A 14,632-nucleotide genomic window follows, 5' to 3' on the forward strand; every position below is an offset into this window, starting at 1 on the left:
AGAGAACATTTTATAATTACCAACGCAATATTTGATGAAATTGACACAACACGCAGAAGACACACTAGAATACCTAACTGCGATAAAAAATAGAATACTATACCCGCGACTAATACCACTAGAGGAGATAATGGAAAACCTTAAGGAAGCAACCACACAAATACGTCAAGGATTATATTTCCCATTTAAAATAAGGGAAGAGGATTGGATTACGATAGAAAAAGTAACGACGATAAGCGCACACTGCGACAAAACAGACGTTTATACAAATATCCTACAATTCCCGCTAACTTCCGACATACGAAATACTAAACATAATACTGCTACCAGTACCACACAAGCAAAACATATCTGCAGTAATAGAAATAAATCCACTGATAGCCCTAGACACTAACAGACACACGTACGCAAGACTGACTTACGAAAAATTAAGATAATGTAAGAAAATAAATACCCACTATTAGCCTAAAATAAAATTATTTGTGCGAACAAATCTTCCCCATTAGCAATGTTAAGACCGACCCACTATGCAAAATAGATATGTAGAAACCGATAATCGTTATAAAAATTGTAAAATTAAATATATATCAATAAAAAATAATATATGGAGCCTTAAGTAACTCACACTCCTGGTTATACACCAGCGAAACAAACTATTACAATCTTATGTAAAAGTAATAAAGAAATGCGTAAAACTATTATAAATACAGGAAAAATAACATGATCAAATACCTGTAAAATAATTACAGCGGACGCGATAATAAAATAAAAAATTACCAACCATGGAAAAGAAATAAAAACTTATCTATCAGATTATAATATTACCGTACTGAGCGAAACTCTCAAAGCGAACAAAACAGAAAAAATTAAATTAAAAGTAGCACAAGACCCGACAGATTTGACAGAATTAACGAAAAAATTAAATAAAATGAATAACGAAATAAATAGTAATGATATATCACCCTTTTTACAAAAACACTTTGTATATCTTATATATCTTGTATATCTTTGTATATCTCAATATCTTGTATATCTTTGTATATCTCGATAAGCAGCATTAATAATAACCATCGCTATCATAACAATAATAATTGTAATAAAAAATAAAAAACAACAGAACACTACTAAACAAATACTAGTAGAGTTAAGTAGGAATAGTGAACTACGTGCTATAGATCGCACCGTTAGAAGAAGCGAGAGTACGCGATTCTAAACAAACGATTGTAACAAAAAATGTATCGGGATGAAATTTTGTAAAAGCGAAAACTTCGTACCTCCGTTTTCTTTTACTAACGGAGGGGGGATGTTGTAGCCAGACCTACAACTAATAATAAAAGAAGTCCGCATGGCAACAAAAGTAGTCCGCATGAATCTCGGAAAAAGTCTTTCGAAAGACGACACAAATATGTGACCGCCGAAATTGTGACCAGTTTTTCGAAAGATCGCAAAAATGCATCGCGCGAGAATATTGCGAAAAGCCTATCAGCAAATTCTTAAATTTGATGATCGAACCGAGCGTGATATTGATCAATCAATATCACGAAATCGATCGACGCAATCGATCGGAATGCTGATCGAGTCTCAATCAGTCTATATAATCGGTTATACAAAGCGAAATGAGAGAGAGTCAAAATTATAAAGTCATGCGGAATCATTATTATAAAGGTCGCTCAAGATACTACGGAATCTCGTCGCGAAGTTCACGCGAGCCGTATTATCAGCAGCTCAGATGTCACACTCGGTCGTCGGCCGCCCGAGTAACGCGAGACGCGCCGAGCCGCCCGACGACGCGTAAACATGTGTAAAATATAATCGTTATAATATTAAGTATTTGTGCACTTGTTAAAATAAATCAATGAAATTAAAGAAAGTGTGTCAGTGATTTCACGAGGATCCCTACATTTCTTTGATCCTGCTCGGAGTTCCAATTCCTTAGGCTTGACGAACCCGACTATCCCGAATATTAACGTTGTAGCCCATCCGGGGTACAACAAATTGATGTCGAGGCTCTTATTTGTGCATTCTCCGACAGATATGAGATTCTTCTTGAAGTCAGGGACATATTGCACATTTTCGAGATTAATATTATACCATTTTTCATCTTTTAGTCTCTTTGCAGAAATTGTACCTGATCTTTTGACTTCATAGGTCGCGTTATCACTCATTGAGACTAATTCATCTTGAGAAGGATGAACCACTCTCGTCTGAAGGAAATATGCCTGGAGGCTCCGCTGTCTAGAAATCAAACGTTCTTTGTGTCCTCTTGGAGAATCAGTTGAACATCTTTATTAGAAATGTTTGCATGACTGTTGTGAGTGGATGAGTTTGTATTTGAAGTAATGAGAGTTGCTACGTCATTTTTCTTTTCCTTTTCTTTTCGTTGTTTGTCGCTAGCCTTTCTTTTGCGACAGTCACGAATCAAATGGCCTTTTCTATGACAGTAGAAGTACTCAACATTGATTTGCCTCGGATTTTTTGTGTTCGATTGATTTTTGACTGCCTTATGCGGCCCTCACGAATTTACCTTTAACGCTGACAGAGGCCAGAGCGTTCGCGTTGTTATCATTTGAGATGACCCTGGATTCCTCTGTTAACAATATTTCTCGAAGATAATTGAGGTTCTGACGCGTTAGATCGATACTTTTCCATGCTGTGATAAATGGATAATATTTTGGAGGTAGACTCCCAAAGATCTTAACCATTATGGCAATGTCTGAAATATTTTCACCATCTAGTAATTGACGTGCCATATTCTCGATGCGAGCGATATGTTGTGATTTCGAATCCATCTGGTATTCATGAAATTTTTGCATGAGTTGTAGTTTATTAATTGTGGACGCTTGTTCATAAATAGTGGTTAACTTTGTCTACATTTCGGCGGCAGTCTTGCATATAAGAAGGCATTCTGTCCTTTTTCTAGTACTCACGTTCTGCTTAATCTCGTGGTTCTACTTTAACTCCGTTGACGACGTCTTGGATATCGTTAGCAACTAATATGGCGTTCATCTGAAACTTCCATAGCTGAAAATTCGTTCCATCGAATTTCGTTACTGACCTCATGTATATATTTTCCGCCATGTTGATGGTTATTGAGTCTTTTTGCAATCGCAGGACTTCACTCCCTCTTTGATGCGTTTTCCCCGCGCTACGACTTCTCACGCGGATAGACGGACTCAATGACAATGCAATTCGACTTGTGCACGTAATGTCCAATCTCGATGACAGACGCGTAACCTCATATGTACATTCGACGAGCTCGTTCGCAATTCTCATCTCTTTCTCGTTGGTTAAAGCGTCGAGTCAGAGAGAAGTCTGCGAGTGGTCATAAACTGTTTTTAGCTGTATCCTTATTCACGTAGGTAATGTGCACGTTTTTGTGGTTTTTTTCCGTGCTAGACTTAAGAGTGATAAAGAGGGGCGATATGGACAGTTATGTATCCATCTTTATTACTCTAGCATCTAGCACGGAAGAGAATAAGTGGGAGGCCCGTTTGACCACGTTGCAATTGACCACAAGCCACTCATAACGTTTGAACAGAGAAAAACCTCTAGGCACCGGCCGCTATGAGTGGCTGTGGTCAATCGCAACGTGGTCAAATGGAATGCTCCTAAGAGAACCACAAAAACGTACATATTACCTACGCGAATAAGAGTACAGCTAAAATGTGTCCATGATCACTCTTAGGTTTCTTTCTGGTCGAGTCTGGGTTCATAACCTATTGATGAATTCGTGTTAGGAATGAGAGGATACGAGCTGACTTTATATAACCCTTATTATAAGTATTGGTCGATCTCATTATGCACACAGGGAGAGACGAACAACAAGAGTATATGTATATCTATATAAAAAAAAGAAAGTATAGTAGCGCAGCGACACATAGGATAAGAGAACCAATGTAGCCTCGCGCGCGCCATGGCCCTAGTGAGCGCGAGTTATGAACGAGTATCCTTAACAATATTTTTACTTTATCTTCAGCTACTTTAAAATAATGATTTGGTAACTGTAAAATAAAATTGTTATTTTTTTTAATTATTTTTATTATTACTTAATTATTGTTATTAATTATTTATTTCTTATGTTTTTATTATTGTTATGTTTATTTTATATTTATTATATTTGTTTCATATTTATAATCATATCTTAGATCTTCTATTTTAAAACAAAATATTTTTAGGAATCTGAACATTACTTTAAACGTTTCCTCTGACACAATGTCTATTTTTTAACTATTTTCATATGCCTTTCTCATCATAATTAATAATTGTTCTTGAAAATAGATATCTCTTTTAGTAACTGTAAATAATAAATAAAAATTTTTATTCAATGCAAAGAATTCAAATTGAACATATAAACAAATATTATAACGAGTATTAATAAAGTTACTCGTTAATCTATTTGGAAGTCTTGCAAATATACCACTTTCAATGTTTTCATTTTCTTCATTTGAAAATTTCTGAATTTGTTAAATCCGATAAAAAATCAAGATTCCCATTTATGTTCTCATTTTTGTGGTTTTTTTGTCGATGTTATTATTTGTCGATTTTTTTCTGAATGATTTTTTTCTTTTTTGTCTGATATTTTTTTCCAGAGTTTACTGTTTCCAGAGCGTTATGTTATTATATTTTTGAAAATTTTTCTCTCTGTGAGCTAATTTTACTGTAGGATTGTGTGATGATGGGTCAAGTCTCACTACAAATGCTTTGAAGCGTTTGAAGTGCGGTCAATCAAACGCTTCAAAATATTCTAGTAGAAGATATGACATCATAAATACGTCATCATTTTTGCTTCCAGCTTGCTTCCATTGCTACTGCCAAAAAGGTAGTTTATCTGAAGCGTTTACCATTCAAATTAAGAAGGGGAAAATTTTCAAGTATACACTAATTTATTATCTTTATAATTATATTTGACGATCTTAGTTTTATAAAAAGAGGATAAGAAAGGAAGGCGTGTGCCATGGGACCCCACCACAAACCAGTCGTAAAAATCCGAAATTATTTTGCGAAAAATATCACAGCCAAGAATCGAACCTGGATCTCCTGTTTACCGGACAGGCATCTTATCCTTTCAACTACAGAGGCATATGATGATATTTATCGCAAATAACATGTTTAGAATAACACAATAATCAACATTTGATTTATACAAAGTTATCCATGTCTGTAGGAAATTTATACTATCACCCGGTATATAATTCCGGCCGACAGTCACTATGCGAATTATTGGCAGCGGCCTCATGACCACCACGTAACAATTGCGCATGCTAATTACTCCGAAATACCGGAGTAACGAGTCGGAGCATGTTCGTTCAAAATATCGGAGTACGAGTTGAAAAGAAGCAGTCGTTTTAATAAGTCGTTTCTCTTTCCGAACTCCGATACCGATCTATTGTTAATCCGTGCGCGAACTTCTTCTTAGTTAAAACTGTGCGTTTCTCCTCTCGTTTATCATTCGCCTATTAATTATTGTAATATTGAACAGACATTGACTATATAATTACTTCGCCGGTACCATGTGCATCTCCGTAAGCGGAACGAAATACCGCCATTTTGTAAACACTCATGCTCTTGTGTCGTTTGAAAAATATACATACGTTTCTGTCATAGTGAGTTTTTGATTCAAATAGAAGACTTTCCTATCACCATCCTTGACATCAAAATTTATTAACGAACAATCGGAAATAAGTAGAATCTTACATGTCATAATTACTGATATTATCGATATCGTGTAAACGCTATTTTACAATGAATTATTACAACAATGTAATCGGCATTTAACGTCAGTAACATCGATGTTACAACTTCGGCATAAATCAGATAAGTGATTAAGTAAATTGAGCCGTACAATTGCATGTATATTGGTTGTATATGGAAAGATGCCTCTAATTACTCTATATAACTCTGAAAATAAAAAAACTTATATTACAGAGATTACTGAGGCGAATGCAAAAAAAGCTAATGAAGAATAGTTAGAAAAATATTTTGTACAGAATAGTTGCGTAGAGAACAAAATTTTCTAATCTATAATTCTATGTTCAGTTTTATACGTATGATAATATGCTAAAAAGTCCAACTCTGAACTAAAAATATGCATTAATTTAGAGAAAATTAATATTAATTTTAATCTACTGTTGTTTGTCATACGCGACTTTGTCAGATTCTGCTATATTGTGTACATTTACCAATCAACGATTTCGAAACGTTTGTAACACCACTTTGACCGTATCTGAGATTAGCGTTTGTAATTTTGATAGTGTTCATTAACCGGTCCAAAGCATTGTTCTGAAAGCTTTGAAATAAAAGCGATTGTAGCATTCAATAGAGCCCACTTGATCGCACCCGATAATGAAGAGCATTGAGAAATTGTTGATGATATATTTTCATTGTATATTATTTGTATATTATTTGAAGGAAGTAAAGAAGGAATGGAATTGTTTCTATGTAGTAGGTATACAAAAAAATTCTGAGCTTTTTTTGTAAAATTCAATCTTTATTCAAAAACAAACAAAAAAATATTAATCAGCGAAATATTCCCCGTTTGCATCAACGACTTTTTGCTATCTTTCGGGTAGCTTGCGAATTCCTTGACGATAGAAGCTCACTGGCTTCGAAGCGATAAAGTTATTAATGCATTTTTGTATCTCTTCAAATCTCACGAAATGTGTATCAGCCAAATGATGTTGCGACCGGAATAGATAGTAATCGAAAGGCGCCATGTCTGGGCTATACGCCGCGTGCGGGAGAAGTTCCCAGCCTAACGCAAAGATATGGTCCTGAGTCGCTTTCGCAACATGTGGTCGAGCATTGTCATGAAGCAAGATCACTTTACGACGTCCTTGGCCAGTAAATGGCCTCTTTTCTTCTAATGCATCGCTCAAATTGGTCAATTGTTGTTGGTAGCGGTCTGCCGTGATTGTTTCACCCGGTTGTAACAACTCGTAATACAACACACCTTTCCAATCCCACCAGATACAGAGCAAAACCTTCTTGGTGTGGATATTGGGCTTTGGCGTCAATGTCGAAGGTTGACCAGGGTCAACCCATGATTTTCTACGTTTAGATTATCATAAAGAATCCACTTTTCATCGCCTGTAATGATTTTGCAGAAAATCTTTTTTCCGGAACTTTGAAAGCAAAGTGAATGCAGTGTCACGCCGACGATTTTTGTTGTCTTCGGACAATTCATGCGGAATCCATCTGCCTTCCTTCTAAACCTTTCCCATCGTATGTAAACGTACGGAAATGGTTTGCTGCGTAACGCCAAGCTGTTCTGCAAGCTCCTTTTCAGTTTGCGCAGAGTTTATATCCAGCAGTGCTTGCAATTCGTCCGTTTCAATTTTTTGAGGGCGTCCAGCACGCGATTCATCTTCAAGACTGAAATCTCCTTGGCGAAGCGCGCGCGCGCGCGCGCGCGTGTGTGTGTATGTGTGTGTGTGTGTGTGTGTGTGTGTGTGTGTGTGTGTGTGTGTGTGTGTGTGTGTGTGTGCATAGATGTATGTATGTATATATGTTATATACAGGATAATCCTAAAAAAAGGGCAAGCAGTTATATGCAAATGGAATGGACGAAACTGAATCGAAAAGAATTATTGATTACTAGTTACGCTTTCATCTACATACGTTACATGCGTCTAGCGTGCTCCACGCGTACCTAGCGACGGCGAACGCGTGTCTCACTGAGTGGTCCTATCTCACCGCGTGCTTGCAATTTGATTATCTTCATAAATTAATAATTCGTTAACTATTGCAAAAGTTGCAAAATAATACAGGACTTTTCGACTCAATAAGACAAAAAGTCTAAGACAATCGATGTCTTATGTTTATTGAAAAATATTCATTAACATGTTGGCGCCGGCGTCGGTCCCTAGGAACTAACATTGATCTTTCCGTTTGGCCGCCATCGATTCTAGGGCCTGACATCGCATTTTTCGTCTAGGTGTCCGTGACCGTGGCCGTGGACCGATATTATCAAACTTATCAAATAAGATTGATGATTCATAAAATATAAAACGACATGTTTATGCCTTTCCATTGTATTTTATTAAAGCAGTCTAAATATAAATTTGGTTTTTTATCACGTATCGCAAAATATAACGACGTAAATTTACGTTACGACATTGTAGTTTATTTATTTTTGTGTTTATACTTCCTATATTAATAAGAAATAATAGATGTAGATAGTTTATATTTCCTATATTATTGGTCGAATTTTAGAAAAAGATTGAAACAGAATAGTTGCGTCGAGCATGTCATCTTTTGTTTATGCTTGATAAACAAAAGATTAAGGTTTATGACCCAATTCAACTCTCAACTCTGCGCCGGCCGAACGGAAAGCACACTGAAATTGGTTCCGTAGCCAACGTGCTGAACTGACGAGCGAACGAAAACGTTTATATATGCACATCTACACATACATAGATACATTTATGTATACATACATACACTGACACATACATTTCTGTACACACATGATACACATATAAACAAATTTTTGTGATACTCTCCTGATCATAATAAGCATCTAAGCTTAATTCTAAGAACTTGACATTGCTTCTTTATGTGATCTTCTAATCTAGCAATATCAGGTTTGTAGGTACAGGCTGCAAAAGTTTCATGTAAAGCAAATATTTACGCGATTTGACAACTTTGAACGTCATTTTCAGGTGCCAAATGATAAAAAAGATAAATTTAAAAATTTGTTTTCGTTTTTGATACGAAATTCATATGCTAAACATGCATAAATTTTAATTGTGGAAAAGGATATCCAGATATATAAAGTTAGTAAAAAATGAGAGCAATACAAAAATTACTGCGTTTTGTCGGTATAACGGAGCGTTTTTGATGTTCCTAAATACGCGCGCTATGCGGCCCACACCGTCCGAGATCGCCTGAACATCCCCGATCACGACCGAGCGACATACGCGCGCCGCTGATCTGTCACGCGCCGACGGCTTGACAGATCAGCTGTTTGGTAAAATATTTTAACAAATCGTGTGTTGACACGTAAGCGCAAAATTAATATATAAACCCAGCATATTTTGCAAAGAACCAGTCCTGTCCGACCATCCGACCCGTCCGCTCCGAAACTTCGATCCAATCCGACCAACACGAGGATAATATCGAGCGTTTTCAGTATTCTTCTCTTCCTTTTTTCCAGAAAGTCGGAGCGTTCTTGGACTTTTCTTCTGCGGAATACCGGGCGCTCGTGATATTCTCGTTTTCTCCTATCCAGAAAGTTAGAGCGTTCTTGAGCTTGTAACGGAGCATATGTGAAAGCTCCGTTACTAACGCGCGCTATATGGCCCATGTCATCCGGGTCATTTCGCCCGAACATCCCCGACTGCGACCGAACGATACACGTGCACCACGGAGCGGTCACGCGCCGACGGCGTGACAGATTAGTTGATCTGTAAAACAATTTTAACAAATCGCATATTGACGCGTAAGCGCAAAAATGGGTATATAAACCAGCGAATTTTACAAAGAACAACCAGACCTGTCCGATCATCCGATCCGTCCGTTTTCGAATTATCGATCCGATCCGAACGACGCAAGAATTCTTCTCGTCCGAATACCAAGCATTCTCAGTATTCATGTTCTATCCTTACACGAAAAATCGGAGAGTTCTCGGGTTTTTCTTTCGGAATACCGAATGTTCTCAGTATTCTCGTTTCTTTCCGTCCGGAAAATCGGAGAGTTCTCGAATTTTTCTTCTGCAGGATATCGGGCGTTCACGGTATTCTTGTCTTCTCCTGTCCGAAAAAGTCGGAGTGTTTTCGAATTTCTCTCCTGCGAGATACCGGGCGTTCACGGTATTTTCGTTTCCTCTTATCTGAAAAGTCGGAGCGTTCTCGGACTTTTCAGATAAGAGGAAATGAAAAGTCCGAGAACGGTCTGGTTTTCCATGTGTGAGGCACCGAGGATATCGAGAGGGTTCGATATTCCGACCGGAAGAGACATCTCGACAAGCGCAATCTGCTAGATTCATAGAGCCAGGAACGTGATGCCAGATGACATTTGTCGACAATTATTAGATTTGGGCTACTCTGTTCCTGATGTAATCTTTCCAACGAAATGTATGAGATTTGATCTATATGAGAGTGACTTGAGAATCCGTCCATAAATGAGTTGAATCTACCTTGAGTTTGGCTGGAATATGAGACATGAGTAGCAGCGCTGCAGTGAGTTCTAATTTGGGAATGGTTAGTTTCTTGAGCGGAGCAACTTTAATTTTTGAGCATATAAGCGATGTCGCAGAGCCAGTGAACGGTGAGCGGACAGTCATATAAATGACTGCTGCCACAACAAGTTGAGATGCATATGAAAAACCATGAAATTCCAGATGGATTCCTTTGAGTCACTCCATGTATTAAACCATCGTGAAACTGAAACGCTAGCCAGCGATCTGAGCTCGGCCCCTATTGCTGATCATTTAGAGCTGAGGAGAGCTGGTAATGGATCGTCCTATTGTGTAACCAGAATTTCTGAGCAAGGCATCTTTACCTTGATAACGACCAGAGACAGAAAACCGGATCGAATATCTGTGCCAATTCAGATAAAATAAGGTGTTTCGTGAGTTTACCTGGCTGATCACTAAACTTGAATGAGAAAATAAATTTGTCTTCTTGAGGAAACCAACTTAAGGGGAACCTAAAGCAAAGGACGAACTCCGACAACCTTCCACTAATGCCACCTAATCAAATTAAAGAAATGTCGGTAACGATCGACAATTTAAAAAGTCGATATTATCGACAATTTAAAAGTCTATGTTATCGACATGACTAATTCCACTTATTGTCATATTAATTTTTATCATTTTACTAAATAAATGAAAACACATGTATATATTGTATATATTGTACACATTGTTGTAGCCAGACCTACAACTAATAATAAAAGTAGTCCGCATGACAACAAAAGTAGTCCGCATGAATTTCAGAAAAAGTCTTTCGAAAGACGACACAAATGCATGATCGCCAAAATTACGATCAGTCTTTCGAAAGACCGCAGAAACGCATCGCGCGAGAATATTGCGAAAAGTCTATCAGCAAATTCCTCAATTTATCGAATCAGGCGTGATATTGATCAATATCACACGATCAATCGACGCAACCGATCAGAATGCTGATCGGATATCGACCAGTCTATATAACCGGCTACACAAGGCGGAGTTGAGAGAGTCGAAAATTACGTGTCGTCCGGAATCGAACTTATAATAATCGCACGAGATATTACCGAATCTCGTAGCGAAGTTCACGCGAGTCGTACTATCAGCATCTCAGGTGACATACTCGGTTGTCGGCCGCCAGAGTAATGCGATACGCAACGAGTCGCCCGACGATGTTTAATCGTGTGTAAAATATAATCGTTAATATATCAAGAATTTGTGCACTTATTAGAATAAATCAATTAAAATAAAGAAAGTGTGTGTTAGTGAATTCAAAAAGATCTCTACATTCTTTTGATCCTGCTCGGAGTTCCAACTCCTTAGGCTTAACGAACCCGACTATCCCTAATATTAATGTCGTAGCCCATCCGTACAACAACATGTATATATTGTATACATGTATTGTCAATGCAGTAGTCGTTCTTCACGACGTTCAATATTCTTATACGTCAGAATATGAATGACACTACATGTATTTTTCTCAAAAAGAACATATATATATATCGCACATATGTAATAAAATGTAAGGATATTTACCATTATATACATCTATAGAATCCGAAAACATTTCACATTTTTTGATCAAACGATCAATTGCAACTTTACATTCTATTACTTTTATTGCTTTAAAGTCGTTGATTTGCAGCAACTGTATATGAATTTTACTGGAATTTACTTGTTATGGAGGAATGTCATATTTCTTGACGTTTACCAATGATAAGATAGATTTGTCGATGCAGAATCACAGTCGTATCCTATGATTCCATAAGTTTTAGAGATCCACATCATTGTTAATACTATAATGTTAATACTATATTGCTGTTTTCTTGATCCGGGAATCTGAAAGGTCGACATTTTGGATTTTGTTACCTGGTAGTTTTCTTATTTTTGCGTATAGATTATAACCTTGTAACAGAGCATCCGAAAGATGCTCCATTACTAGCGCGCGCTAATGCGGCCCGCGCCATCCGAGGCCGCCCGAACACTCCCGACCGCGACCGACCGACATACGCGCGCCGGCGAGCTGTCACGCATCGACGACGTGACAGCTATTGTTTCTTAACAAAACGATAACCAACTAAACGGTGACATGTGGCGCGGATACGGGTATAAATACCCAACAAATTTTAAGAAGACACACCAGTCCTATCCGCTCCTCCGACCTGTCCGTCACAGACAACCGTTCCGACCAGAACAGCGAGAGAAGATTCTCTCAACGAATACCGAGCGTTCTCTGTATTCCTGTTCTATCCTTTCTCGAGAATTCGGAGTGTTCTCAGCTTTCTCGCTCTCGCAACGAATACCGAGCGTTCTCGATATTCTTGTATCTCCCTTCTGGAGAAAAATCGGAGTGTTCTCAGATTTTCCTCCTCCTGACAATACCGAGAGTTCTCAGTATTGTCACTCCATCTCATCTCGAAAGTCGGAGCGTTCTCGGACTTTCCCGCGACATCCGCCCCACGTGTCACGGCTAGCGTCAACGGTTGCCTAGCAACGCACACGCGCGGACCCGGTTGCCTGGCAACGCGCATACCGATATGACTCCCGGCGTCCGGCATATCCGTAATCGAATCGCGTTACATCGCAAAGCGACCGGCAAAGGAAACGGCAAAGAACGACTGCGCAAAGCGAGAGGCGTCACAAATTTATTGTAATTAAATTAAAAGCCCGGCGGCCGCAACACATCTCACGAACTCGGCATCCGACGAGCGATAACCGAGCGCACGTCCCCGCGTCCATGCCCAGGGATAAGATCCGAGCGCGCAGGGATCGTTACAACCTAACATGATCAATATAATTATTTGTCATCTATATAGTGGGTTTTATTCTTCTTTTCTTTCTATGTTGTTTGATTGAGAATCGTTAGTTACTTAGTAGGAGGCGGCATATATTGCTTTATATATTTAATCAATTTGATTATATTATCTTTGCTATAGCTGTCTTGAAGGTAGGGATTTCGTCATCTAATTCCTTTCATTATTGAATTCTCAGTGTCTTTAGGGATATCATAATGGAACGTCATAATTTCAGTGATAGTGATAATGGCATAGGTGATTGTAGTTCTAGTTCGAGTTCGGAAGGTTCTTCATCTCCTCCTCCTAGGTCTCCAGGCTACATCAGATATTTGTTGTTGATGAGGCATGCTGCGGCGGCGAAACCGCGGGACCCGATTCCTGGCCCGTCTGTAAGTCATGATATCGATTGGTGGCAGTGTATGCCTGGTGGTGGTTTAGTGGTGAGGTGCGGAGATTTATTGCCCCCAAGTCGCGCAGATTTGGGGGTTGCGACTCGATTAGTTTCTCGTTTGAGAACAGACGGATTTTCGGACCTTTGAGTGTATTTCTATCGCTGGTTGGCAGAGGGCGATATCAACGAGGATTTTCTCACCCTGAGGAGATTTCTTCGGAGTGATCGTCAGCGACCTTCTGTGTGACATGGGGCGAGATGGCGGGAGGCCACCAGAATTACCGCTATCACGGATCCGGGTCCATAGTCGGTGAGTTTGATATATATATATATATATATATATATATATATATATACATATATACATATATACATACAATCGAATATGCTTTTTTGTTATTGTCATCGTGAATACTACTGATTTTTGAGATTTTATATGCATCAAACGTCAAACCGTATGGCATTTTAGAAAGCCAAATGTCAACGCTTTAAAACCGCAAAAGGGCGGGAAGATATATAAAATTTAAATTGTTATTTCGGTTGTATGAAATCTAAAGCTCAGAACTTTTTTGTACACCTAATATATATATATATATATATATATATATATATATATATTATATATAATTCGAATTAGTTGAAATAATAATAATAATAATAACGATAATAACAATAATAATAATAAGCGACGCCTTACATACAAACAAGAAAAAACGTATAATAATAATAATAATAATAATAATAATAATAATAAATAATGATGATGCAATGTCTAAAAGATAAATAAGAAGGAAGAGGAAAAAACATAAGAAGAATAATAATAAATATATATATTTATTATTATTATTATTATTATTATTATTATTATTATTATTATTATTATTATACATTTTTTCTTGTTTGTATGTAAGGCGTCGCTTATTATTATTATTGTTATTATCGTTATTATTATTATTATTATTTCAACTAATTCGAATTCGTATATATTTTTATTTCAATTCAGGTGGGAGTTCTTTATTATTACTAAATTTTATTAGTCGGTAGATGCTGTAATATGCGAAATTCGCAGTCGATTAGGATGCACCACTCGACTATTCTTTTTGATACGTATTCTCACGTTATTTCAGTATTTCTAGTACTTCGTGAGGTACCGTGAGGTCCCGTGTAATGATCTCCGAATTTTCCTGATTTAGATCCTTTCAGTAAGAACATGTAATCTCCGGGTTTAAAATTTGTCGGATGAATTTTCTTGTCATAGTAAATAGATGTAGATTTATTGTT

At 37.6% G+C, this 14,632-nt stretch overlaps 1 protein-coding gene across 1 annotated transcript in view; it reads right to left on the reverse strand.

Moving 5' to 3' along the window:
• Positions 1-14,632, reverse strand: part of LOC148936914 (uncharacterized) — a 128,909-nt gene that overhangs the window by 40,573 nt on the left and 73,704 nt on the right. The window lies entirely within an intron of this gene.

This window comes from Pogonomyrmex barbatus, unplaced genomic scaffold (genome assembly GCF_055798465.1).
Source record: "Pogonomyrmex barbatus isolate J1 unplaced genomic scaffold, ASM5579846v1 scaffold19, whole genome shotgun sequence".
NCBI classification, from domain to species: Eukaryota; Metazoa; Arthropoda; class Insecta; order Hymenoptera; family Formicidae; genus Pogonomyrmex; species Pogonomyrmex barbatus.